The sequence below is a fragment of the Pteronotus mesoamericanus genome, unplaced genomic scaffold (assembly GCF_021234165.1).
Source record: "Pteronotus mesoamericanus isolate MK-2021 breed Mesoamerican mustached bat unplaced genomic scaffold, CSHL_Meso_final contig_20, whole genome shotgun sequence".
In the NCBI taxonomy this organism is placed as follows: Eukaryota; Metazoa; Chordata; class Mammalia; order Chiroptera; family Mormoopidae; genus Pteronotus; species Pteronotus mesoamericanus.
In genome coordinates, this window is record NW_026555085.1 from 42071189 (window position 1) to 42082985 (window position 11797).

The window sequence follows — 11797 nt, forward strand, 5'->3', positions numbered from 1 at the left end:
TTTCAGATATCCTGACTGGCTATGAATACAAGCATAGAAAGAAGTATAAATTCCTCCAGTTTAGATCTAAAACTTATCTCCTACAAGGAAATGACAAATCACATCAGTCAACATGTCTGGCTTTTTGGCTTAGAAGCTGTAGTCATAATGATAAGGAAAGTGAGAATAAAGTGAAGTTCAATAGGGCTGGAGATATCAGAAGGGTGTGTGTGTGTAAAATAACAGAACTTGAGTGCAAATTAAAATTAATTAATATTCTTTATTAGAAAATACACTCCCTTGCCTGGAACATTTTGGTAACAGCTTTAAATGTCTCTAAATGAAAGGTGCAGTTAAAGTGAGAAGGGAACACAGTTTAGCAAGTCAAGAAATAATAAATAAAAATAACATCTGTGAATGTGCAGGTTATCTTTTTTATTTATAAAATAGTAGTTTCCCTGGGTTGTGAGTTTATAAAACTGAAGTTTTGAATCAGTTGGTTTGGATTTTTGGTTAGGAAAACAATGAGTTTGAACAAATGGAAGAACAATGATTTGAGTCTGTAGTAGGAGAACCTAGTTGATATTACAAAAGGTAAATTTCCCAAAGAGGATTTGAACTTCTCTGGTTTAGGTTTCCAATGTAATAGACAAAAAGGATGAAGGAAGCCCAAAGTTATGAGGAGGACCACATTGACAGATCTGATCTAAACAGAGCAAACAGTACACATTAAGGAGGGCATAAGGGGCCAAACTTTGGAAAGTAAATGGCATTTGAGAATCCTATGCTCTCTAAAACTAATTTTAGAGAAGATAGTTCAACCACATCAAGGCTGTTAAAATGAACAAGATAACAGCACATTTTCACTTTAAGTTGGAGACTATGCAAGTACTAGCAATGACTTCAAAACTCTCCTCTTTTCAGTAAAATGATCCTTTATGTCTGCTTAATGCCAGTTAAAGATGGGAACATGATAAACATTCGCTTTTAGTGAATGATTAGCCAAAAACTATTTACCTTGGCTTTCCACTGCATCTCCAACTCTTGTGTTTGGACAGTCCAAAAATGATAACTCAGTCTTGGTGGTCAGCTGGACACTTCTGAATCAATAAATCTAGTTAATTTTCTTTTATTTATTTATTTATTTTTTGGTTGCAATATATCTGTTTCTCTTCCCTTATTGGCCACATCCAATATGCACCCAACTCCCCATGACTGAGTTACTCCTCCAAAATCACACCACCTCCTGCACTCACCACCCTCTTCTCCACTGTCCAGCCTAACAGCCTTGATCTGGAGGAAGCCTCACCTCAGAAATTAGTTTTTAGAGACCACAGACTATAATGGAAAAAGCTTTACATGAATAAAACCACTCCACTTGACACTAAATGAGAAAGACATGGGCTCTGAATCAGAGAATTTCCTTAAATTGATCTCAACTTACATAATCAGAAGGGTTTTTCGAAAGTGCTTTCCTATTATTCAACCTTCTAAAAGTACATTTGTTTCTTTTTACTGGGAAATTCATATTTGATTGAAAAGATGGAACATAGCATTCTCAGTTCAATGTTTCCGAGAGCAGCTTTTCATTCACTGGAGCATATGCTTAATATAAGTTCAAAGCACAGGTTTTGGATAACTGGGATGTTGTTGTTTGCTTTTGACTCTTGTTTTCGTGTGAAGGAAATTTAATTAATAGTTGCTGAAGCATTTTGTGTGAACCCCTGTATAGGTTGTGGATAAAGGACTATTAAAGGATGACAAAAATTCGAGTGGGGTTGAGGGGAGAGAAAACATGATTTATAGGACAAGTGCCCAAAGATCAGAAGACCTGGAATACAGAGAGCAAGTCCTCTGAAAGGAGATAAGTTACGCTTATTCTAAGGAAAGAGAGAACACATTCTGTTATGTAAGAACCAATAATAGATATTTGAAACACAAATCGTGGCTGGATACAGAGAAATTTTGAGTGAAACATTTATGTTGGCCTTGACCTCTCACGAAAGAAGAAAATAGGAGATTGCACAAAGTTGATGTTTAACAATTAAGAAGAGTGGAAAAGGTTAGAAAGAGCTGCCTTGGAAATACATTCAAGAGACATAAAACAGACTTATTAATCCCGAGGGTCCCAGATGATAACAGAGGGTTGTGTGAATCGTAGGAGGTTTAATCAAGGTGGTTTCTGACTTCCTCCAACAGCTCAGGGATTTATTATTAGGCAGGAACAAACAAAGGTCACAAAATAAGGTAACAGGTACTCAGATTATCAATGAGAAAAACCTAGTTATCGTAAGCAAAAGATGGAATTTCTCATAAATTAATTTTTATAATTATTTGTTTAGCAACTATCTCTCCAACTTACTTTTATGCCCCATGAGGTCAGGGTACACTGATCAACGTAGTCAGAGTTGTTCCTTAATTAATAGTTGCTGAAGCATAAAAGAAAGAAAAGGAAGGAGGGAGAGGAGAAGGGAGGGAGAAAATAAGAAAAGATAGTAGGACTTTTAAAGTTTTTATTTAGAACCAATGGTTATGTTGTCATTAATGTTATATGAGAGAGTATTCCCTTTTATCAAAGTATAAACACCCACTACACATTTAGAAACAAAATAATGTGCTGTGGACTGTGTTTCAATCTCTCATTTACTTTCAGCAAAAATGTCAAAAGTATGTTGATTGTATAGTAAGTACAGAAAAATCATTTAAAGTGTCCATAAAGTTTTCATTCTGAAGAGAATATGAAGACTGTTTCTGAGAGCAACATCAGATTAATCAAGAAGTCTGATAGTGAAAAATGATTTAAAAAATGACACAACTTACTATCAATATTAATGATTTGTTCAAAAATAAACCTGTCTCACCGGATCTATGAGAAATGTTTCATAGTTACCAGACCAATCTCAAGTATTGGATAAAATGCATTTCTGCCTATCAAATATGTTCTTGGATAATTCTTCAAAGGACAATGGTGTTAGTTATTCAAATGGTAGATCATCTACATAAAAGGACAGTTCAGTGAGTGATTTTTTCAATAACTTTTAGCCAAGTTTGTAACAATAAAAAAGAAAAAGAATCAGAAGTTATGTTAATACTCAAAGCCTTTTAGAGGCCAAAAGAGATCCTGATTAGTACGAGTAACTATGACCATAAAATCAGGCACATCAACAGGGACTTCAGAGTTTCATGGGGTGCCTGCATTTCCCAAGTTTGATATATTTCAGAATTTTCTGAGGATCAATTGTTATTTCTTTTGATTCATTCCCTAGAATCTCTCTGGCAGGACGCATAGACTATATAATTCTAATGGGTGGCTTTGAGCCATGTAGTGTACAGTTTTATGGTAACAGATGCAAAGAAAATGATCCAAACAATCAATGGTGACTTAGAAGCACCAATAGGCTTAATCCTACCCTGGTTTCCAGATTAAGGACTACAGAAACAGCTTTGATCTTCATTATTCTGTCCTTCCTACCACACCTTTATCTAATCTGACAATACTTTATTAATTAATTAATTAATTTATTTATTTATTTGACATGGAGAAGTTTACTGTATTTAATCTTTTTAAACTTTAATTTCTCTTTTATTAAACTTATTGGGGTGACATTAGTTAATAAGGTTATATAGATTTCAGGTATACATTTCTATGATACATTGGCTATATGTTGCATTGTGTGCCCACCACCCAAGTCAAATCATCTTCTGTCACCATGTGTTTGTCCCCCTTTACCCTTTATCCCTCTACCCCTTTCCTGCTGGTAACCACCATACTGTTTTCTGTGTCTATGAGTTTCGGTTTTATATACCACATGTAATGAAATCTTATGGTTCCTAGATTTTTCTGACTTACTTCACTTAGTATAATAGTCTCAAGATCCATCCATGTTGTCACAAATGGCAGTATTTCACTTTTTCTTATGGTTGAATAGTATTCCATAGTATGTATGCACCACATCTTCTTTATCCAATCTTTTGTCAAAGGACATTGTGGTTGTCTACATGACCCAGCCACCCACTGTAAATAGTGCTGCAATGAACATAAGGGTGCATATATCTTTAAATGTAGCTGCTCTGCCCAGCATTCTAACTATAGTCGAACTTTGGATATGCTAACAAAGGCTGTTTCCTAAAGGCCTACCATGCCACTTAGGTCACATCTCTGCACACCTAACAGAGACCTCATTCTGATAACGCTACTCTGTCCCTAAGCTCCTCATCCTGAGGTCTCTCCACATGACCACTTCACTATTTATTGTGATACCTTCTTGGGATTCTAGCTCCCCTGAATATCTGTGGTCCTGCCTTTATCTTTTCAAGGTCGCTTCTCAGGGAGAAAATGTCTGATTATAAACACCAGCCAAGAGTCTGTGTTGTGTATGCCCTACCTGGATTGCCAACACTTAGCACAATGGTTGGCACATAGCAGCTACTTAATGAGGATTAGTTGAATTGAACTGAAACATGACCTGCTCTCTGTTCCCTGGCACGAACACCAACCATTTTCCTGAAAAGTGTCTGAGGACTGCCACTTCCAACCCATCTTCTGTGCTGCTTCTTGCTTAGTGAGCTGCCGCTTTGCTGCCACTCAAACTGTCATGCCGCGTAGAGGGCCTAGTGTCATGTTTTCATCATCTGGATGGCGTGTCCTACTTTAGGAAACAGGCAGGCCTGGTTAACAATTTCTAAAATATGGCAAGGACAATCTGTACTCTTGGCCCACTACCTTTTACATGTGCCTTACCATCAAGAAACACCTATTTTGAACTTGATTTCCTAAGTCAACTCAAATTTTATGTGACACTCCTTAAACACTTAAGCTCTGGGTATTTGCCACATTATATATGGAACTTATTCTCAAGTGTTGTACAGAGTCTTATAAACAATGTATACAACAATGCACATAACTTATAATTTAGTAGTGGCCTACTTTCTGCCTGCTTCTAAAATTATCTAGTCAAAATATACTAGACCGTTCCCAGGTATTCTGAAATTTTATCAAGTAGACATAAATCTTTATTACCTAGCAAGATAAATTGTAGTCAACCTTAAGAAAAGGATGCTCAAAGAAAATGTTCAGTGACTGATCCTGTGTCAAGTAAAAATTTAAGCAAGAGAATATACATGATAATGGTGACTACCCATCTACAAAGTAAAATGTATATTTAAATACTTTTATTATTTCACAAAAGAAAACTTTAAGATGTGATTATTGTCAGATGTTTATATATTCATGGGCCATTAGTTTAAACTCAGACTTTTACCTTCTCTGTCAAAAACACTCTTCAGTCTGAAAAGATCAGACAAGAAGGAGCCAAAACCAAGATAAGTATAGAACTTATCACTGTAATCATGAAAGAACTTAAGTCTCATGGTCTAGACAAAATACATATGAATATTTTGAGGGGAGGTAGCTGGGAATGCAAATGAGTTCTCTGAATTATATCTTTGAGTAACCAGGTAAAACAGAAGATAAACCATTGTAGTTCACATTTCCAAAAAAGAGAGAGAGAGAGATTCCACAAAGCATAAACCAAAAGACTCAACACATGTTTTGGGCAAGATCCTTCACTGAATTGTTAAAACTTTGGTTGTTACACATGAAAAAAAAGTAGAGATAAGGAATAAAATCATCCCAGATTAAACTAATTCTTGGTAGAGTTACTAAATTTACAAGAAAGAATGATATGAGCTTGGCTTATCATGATTACAGCAAGATTATGACACTTCTTCTATAATATTTTGTCTTGCATTCAAAACAGAGAATTATAATTTGGATCAAGGAAGTTAGCTGGGTTTAATATGAGTTGAACAACAGTGGCAAAGAAAAAAAAAAAGAGCAGTGTCAACCTAAAGGGAATTCCAGGAGAAGCACCTATCAAATCGCATTCAATACTCTCACCAGTGGTTTGAATAAAAGTATTCTTAGGCAGCTCTGAGAGTGCCTAAACTGGGACAGATAGCAAATACCCACGTGAGGGAAACAAGACTTAGAAGATCTCGATTGGCTTAAATAATGAGCCAAATCAAACAAAAATGAAACTTAAAAAAAAATTAAGAGCTTTTCACATGGATTTGAAGGACCAGAACATTATTACAAGAGAAGGGAAAGAAAGATTACAGAATGGAGAATAAAAAGCAGGGCATTCTGGTGAAAGGACAGTGTATTAACTCCTTCGGACTATAACAAAGTACCAAGAATTGAAGATAACAATGAATCAAAAACTGGGTGACTTAAAACTGAAATCTGTTGCTTTACAGTTCTGGAAGCCAAGGTGTCAGCAGGGCTATGATCTGTCTGATGGCTCAAAGGGAGCATCCTTCCTTACCTTTTCTGTCTTCTGGTGTTTGTCAAAAATCCTTGGTCTTCCTTGGCTTGTAGATGCATCACTTCAGTCGCATTGCCATCCTCTCCCTGTGTCTTCATATCATCTTCTGTCCGTGCATGCCGGTTTCTGTGTCCTAATTTCCCCTTTTCATAAGGACACCAAACACATTGGCTAAGGGCCCACCCTAATGACCTCATTTTACCTAGTTACCTCTGTAAAAACCCTGATCCCAAACTAGGTCACATTCTGAGGTACTGGAGGACTTCAACACATCTTTTAAGGAGGACACAAGTCAACCCATAACAAACAACTCAGTGAGAATTGATGGTAATATGCCCAAAATGAAAAGCATTACTGTGCAGATCAGGAACAAGGTAGGGAGCTCTGCTTCTCCAGTCAGAGGATACCTGGTGAGTTGCAATGGGTTCTGAGCCTCTAATAGGCAATCAGGATAATAAAAGAATGCAAAACCAAATGATTGGACTGTGGTTTAGAGGAAATGGGAATATTTAGCCTGAGGAAGAACAGGCACAGGGGGAAATGAAAGCTACTTTCAAATACATGATCAGTTGGCTGGAAGTAGAACTAGAGTTGTTCTTTATGACTCTGAAGTCAAAATTATATTACTGAGAGAGACTGATTCCAGGGGATAAAAAGATTTTGAAAGGTACCAAGTCCAGAGGCAGTTGTAATTTCATGGAAATACTGAATTTCCTATCTTTGGATGTCTTCAAGCACAAGCTTAACACAGAGGGAGGATGTTTTGAAGGGAATGGAAACATTGGAAATTAGCTTGGATATTCAAGATTTCTATGGAAGAAGTTCTTTTAAGTAAAGAGTATTAATGCCCAAAGAAACTCATAGTATCTTATAAAGAAATGGAATGTGCTAACCAGAATTTAGGATTGTTTTCTATTAAGGAAAATGTGGAAGAAAGAAAAATGAGAGGGATCACATATTTTAACCACACAAATAAAAAATAGATGGTTTAAATAAACGTAAAATATACCCACTAAGAATATAGAAAAACCACACAATCAAACAAGGGAAAGCAAAAACCTTACCCAAGTCAAAGGAATTTTAAAATAGAAGCAGCATTTCAACTCTTATAGAGGAAACATGAAATCTAGAATAAGAAATAGGAAAGTCAATAAGGACCAACTTTTTCTCCATTATACTCAGGAGCATAGAGCAAACAGGAAGAATAGTCATACTGCCTAGTGAAAGGGACTGATTTATCTGAAAAAAGTTTGGAGGGAGGAAGAGATCAGTGAGGATGGACCAATAGAAGGAGACTACCTAGACAGTGCAAAGGGCACCAGGTTTGGAAGCGCATCTGAAGACCAGGTGACCTTGGCTCAGTCACCAACCAGCTGTACAAGATTCCATGGAACACTTATTTGCTTCTCAGTTTTCCCTGTTATTAAGAAATAAAAAAATTAGATGATGTTTTAACAATCCCATCCAGCTATAAAATTGAAACTCTGAAGAATAGCCACAGGTTGGGAGTGAGGAAATATTTTAACAAGATACAGGGATAGAAACATTCAACTTTAAAAGACAAAAAGTAAGGAAAGCCAAGGTAACTGATTAAAAGACTGAAACTATAAGCAATGGATTAAAACAATAGGACTCAGACATGGAAAACAGGGTGGTGATTGCTGCGGGGAGGGGAGTACAAGGAGACTAAATGGTAATGGAAAAAATTTAATAAAGATTATATATTTTAAAAATAAATAAATAAAACAATAATAATAGGTATTGTAAGTGGAGACAGGGTAATAAACCAAATGTCTATAAAGATTGTTAGAAGTTCATGAAAAATAAAAAGAGTCATTAAGAAGTTAACATACTATTACACATGAAGTATTAGCTTTGTATTATCAATGAAATTATGACTCCTTTGTAAGTAGCTACTTACAAATATTCCTGTAAACTTATATAGATGCAGTATATTACTTGGTATGATCGAGATGTAATATATTCCTAAACTTGAGACTACAGGCTTGGCTTCCAAGTCTAATAATACCACTTAGGCAAAACGATTTAGGATTAAATTCTCAACTACTTTTTCTGCAATATCAAACGTCATAAAAAGTCTTCACTGTATTCAATTCAACACATTAATAACTAATATACCTTGCCAGATAATTTTCAAATTTAAAGAAAGTCATACATAAATGAGCTAACATCTATAATACAGAATAATACATACAATAATACAGGTAGATTCAAGAAAAAAGTTTAAAGAGGCAATGATGCCTGAACAGGGTTTTGAAAGATAAGTCGGAGTTTACTCAACACAAAAACGGAGAAACATTACTCTCAGAATGTTCAAAGGCATGGAAGCAAAAAACAAAATGAAACATTTGAGAAATTACAATTGGTTAAATATTTCTGAAACAATGTGCTAGGAGAGACAATGGTAAAGGTGAAACAGAAGATGGAGACAATGAGCTCATGGAGCACTTTCTGGGTTAGTCTAGTAAACAAAGCCTTTTTTATTGGTAGTAAAAAGTCATTAAAAGATTTCAAGGGGCTTAGTAATAACTGGCACTTCAGGAAGATGATTCCAGCTGAAGGCTGGAGGGGAAACGTGAGCTGGAGGAAAGTGAGGAGGTAGGCAGGGGAAGAGTCAGGAAGGAACTCATGGAAAGCCAAGGCAGAGCAGATGGGGCAGAGAGGTTTGGGAAGTGGAAGTGGTGAGTTTGGGGTAGCCAATGAGACACCTCATCCTGTTCAGACCTGATGTGAGCCAGTCACAGCAAAGGACCACAGAAGGAAAAGCAGCGTCCTGGGTGGGGGGTCTAGTTCGGACCACAATTAAGTTTGAGATGCCAAGAAGACAAGCAAACAAACCTACCATTATACCATCTTTTTCCTTTCTAACCACCATATATTTGAAAAGCCTATTTTTAGAGAATAAAAAATAAAATATCTGGGTTATTTTATGGATTAATCATCTGTTTAAGAAAATGAAAGGAACCTATGTTTTCTCCCAGCATAAAATCAAGCACCACACAATGCTCTAAGGAGTTATATTTTCTGAAACAACACCTGCCCTAAGTGCTGTAAGAGGTATCATTCATTCAAATACCAGTTAATCAAATGCTTTGTGAGTAGAAAATAACTGTATATATCACCTGAGTCATCAAAGTTTAAAGAATAGGAATGCTAAAGATACACTAAATAGAAAAACTGAACACAGCTTTACCTTCCACAATTCAAAGACACATTTGATGTGCTGTTACGTGCTTCACTCAAAACTGTGCATATATGTGTGAAAATGTTCTTGCCTTTGCTGGATGCCCAGTCAATGATCCTGCTCTGTGTAAAGGTCTGAACTTGGTTTGGGCAGAAGGATCTGAAGGGGTGACAGCATCTATAACAGAGGCAGGGGACAGTGGGCCAAGTTTGCATTCCCCTTCGGCAACGTAGAGCCAGACTCATAGGAATGTGGTCAAGACATAACGCTAAGTTTAACTGATATTTAACATGCTCTAGCTGGGAAGGCCACAGAGTTGCTGCAGTGTGTGTCAATAAGCCCTATGAGAAAAACAGACTGAGCAAATGGTATTTCCAAAAGTCACACATTGGCAGGCTGACAGACACTAACACATTTGGGTAGCAATGGCCAATGCAAAGTTTTCTTGCATAATTAGTAGATTTGGTACTCTTGAGAAAAGACTTTTTCCATGAAGAACTTGCTTTGAAGGCAGACTTTCACTGCCAAGTCTCCTGGGAGAATCATTTTTTCCAGCTCTCACTTTTGCTATCTCTGACTCATCTCTCAAAGTTTAAGGGAAAACATTCTTATGGCGGGAACATGTGGGGGTTAACATGGAATTTTTGAGTATTTCCAAATGTCCCCTGTGATCAGAGCTTCACAGAAGTTTGCTCCGGTGTGATGGGCCCATCTCTGGGCTGCATAATGGAGATGAGGAGAACAGGTGACCCCGAGGGGCAGCTCACGTGCAGAGAGAGGGCTCTACATGACCCAGCAGTGGTCCCTGAAGTCTGGAAACCCTGTAATTCTTGAGAGGAAGTAATGATTGACTCTTGAAAGAAGAAGTAGGAATAAAGTTATGAACAATGTAAGGTGGGGAGTCAGGAGTGAGAGGAGGAAAAGAATTATCTGGAATTATCTAACAGGAGGAAGGGATTATCTGTACACCTTAGAAATGACTAGAAAATACCAAACACGCCTGGGTGGCCTTCCTAAGTCCCTGCAAAAACAATCCCCACTAAAATTGGCTAATGACCGAAACAAATACTGTCCAGAGCAGACTTTGACTGACTTGGCTTCTCGAATTTTAAAAGCACTTAGGGAAAACACATTGACCCTCTGATGCTGCAGTTATAAATTATGCTATCTTTGACTTCCTGTTGCAACTGGTTATTTTAACCTTTCCAATTCTGTCTCTTTCCTTATCAGCACCTCAGGATTAAATTGGTCCAAGTGTTAGTGGGTGGGATGTGGGTGCAGATAGTGGCAGCTAACATTTGTCTGGTTTGTTAGAGATGACCCACACTTCTCACCAATGGACTCTGCTTCATACTAGTGAGAAGTAACTTCTTGGGATCTCAGTTCAGCGTGTCAGCGACCTTAACTGAGAGCATTTTCCTTCACCAAAGTGCAAGGAAAGAATTAAAGCGACACCTCACAGGTGAGCTTGGCAGAACACTGCTCTCGTGTCTGAGCGCTGACACTGTAGCCTGCATCTGGAGGCCCCGTTGCCCGGCCTTGCATAGCTTTGGCACTGCATAAATTATATAGAAGAAAAATAAATGGCTACTCCTTTAGGGGGGTACTGAGATTTTCTCATTTTTTTGTGTGAAAACATTTCATGTTCTATAAAGAGCCTTCTATGGGCCTGGTTTTATTTTAATTACATGTATCCCTCTTTATTTTTTTTTCTTCTCGCAAACCTGGGCAGTAAAGTATTGCACATTTAAAAGAAACCACATACAGAAAGAAAACACATTCTTGGAATGAGACACCCTGAAATAGCATCTACATGTTTCTTTGGACTGATGCTGACTGCTTCCATATACATAGGTTTAGAGTTACTCTCTGCATCTGGGCCAGCTTTGAGGGGGTTGGGAGAAGCGCCCATTCTTCTGTGGGGTCTATTCGGCTTCTGACCTATTGCCCGTGAGCAAGGCACAGGCTCCAGGAAAATTTCTTGGAATTCTGGTCTACTTCCTACTAAAATATAAAGATTCTGATTTCATATTTGTAAGTCATAGGAAGATACAGTTTCTTATTGGAGGCCAAGATTCCTATTACGGAATAAAAGGCTCTGTCCCCTTGAGTTTGATTTTACTTGTACATTTGAAAATTTTATACACGTATATACATACATACATATAAATGTACATATATATACACACATATACATATACACTATATATGTATATATATTTGTTTTTATACTATCTTTCATTAGATTTTAACTTCTTAACTCCTCAATGGCAACTAATAAAAAATA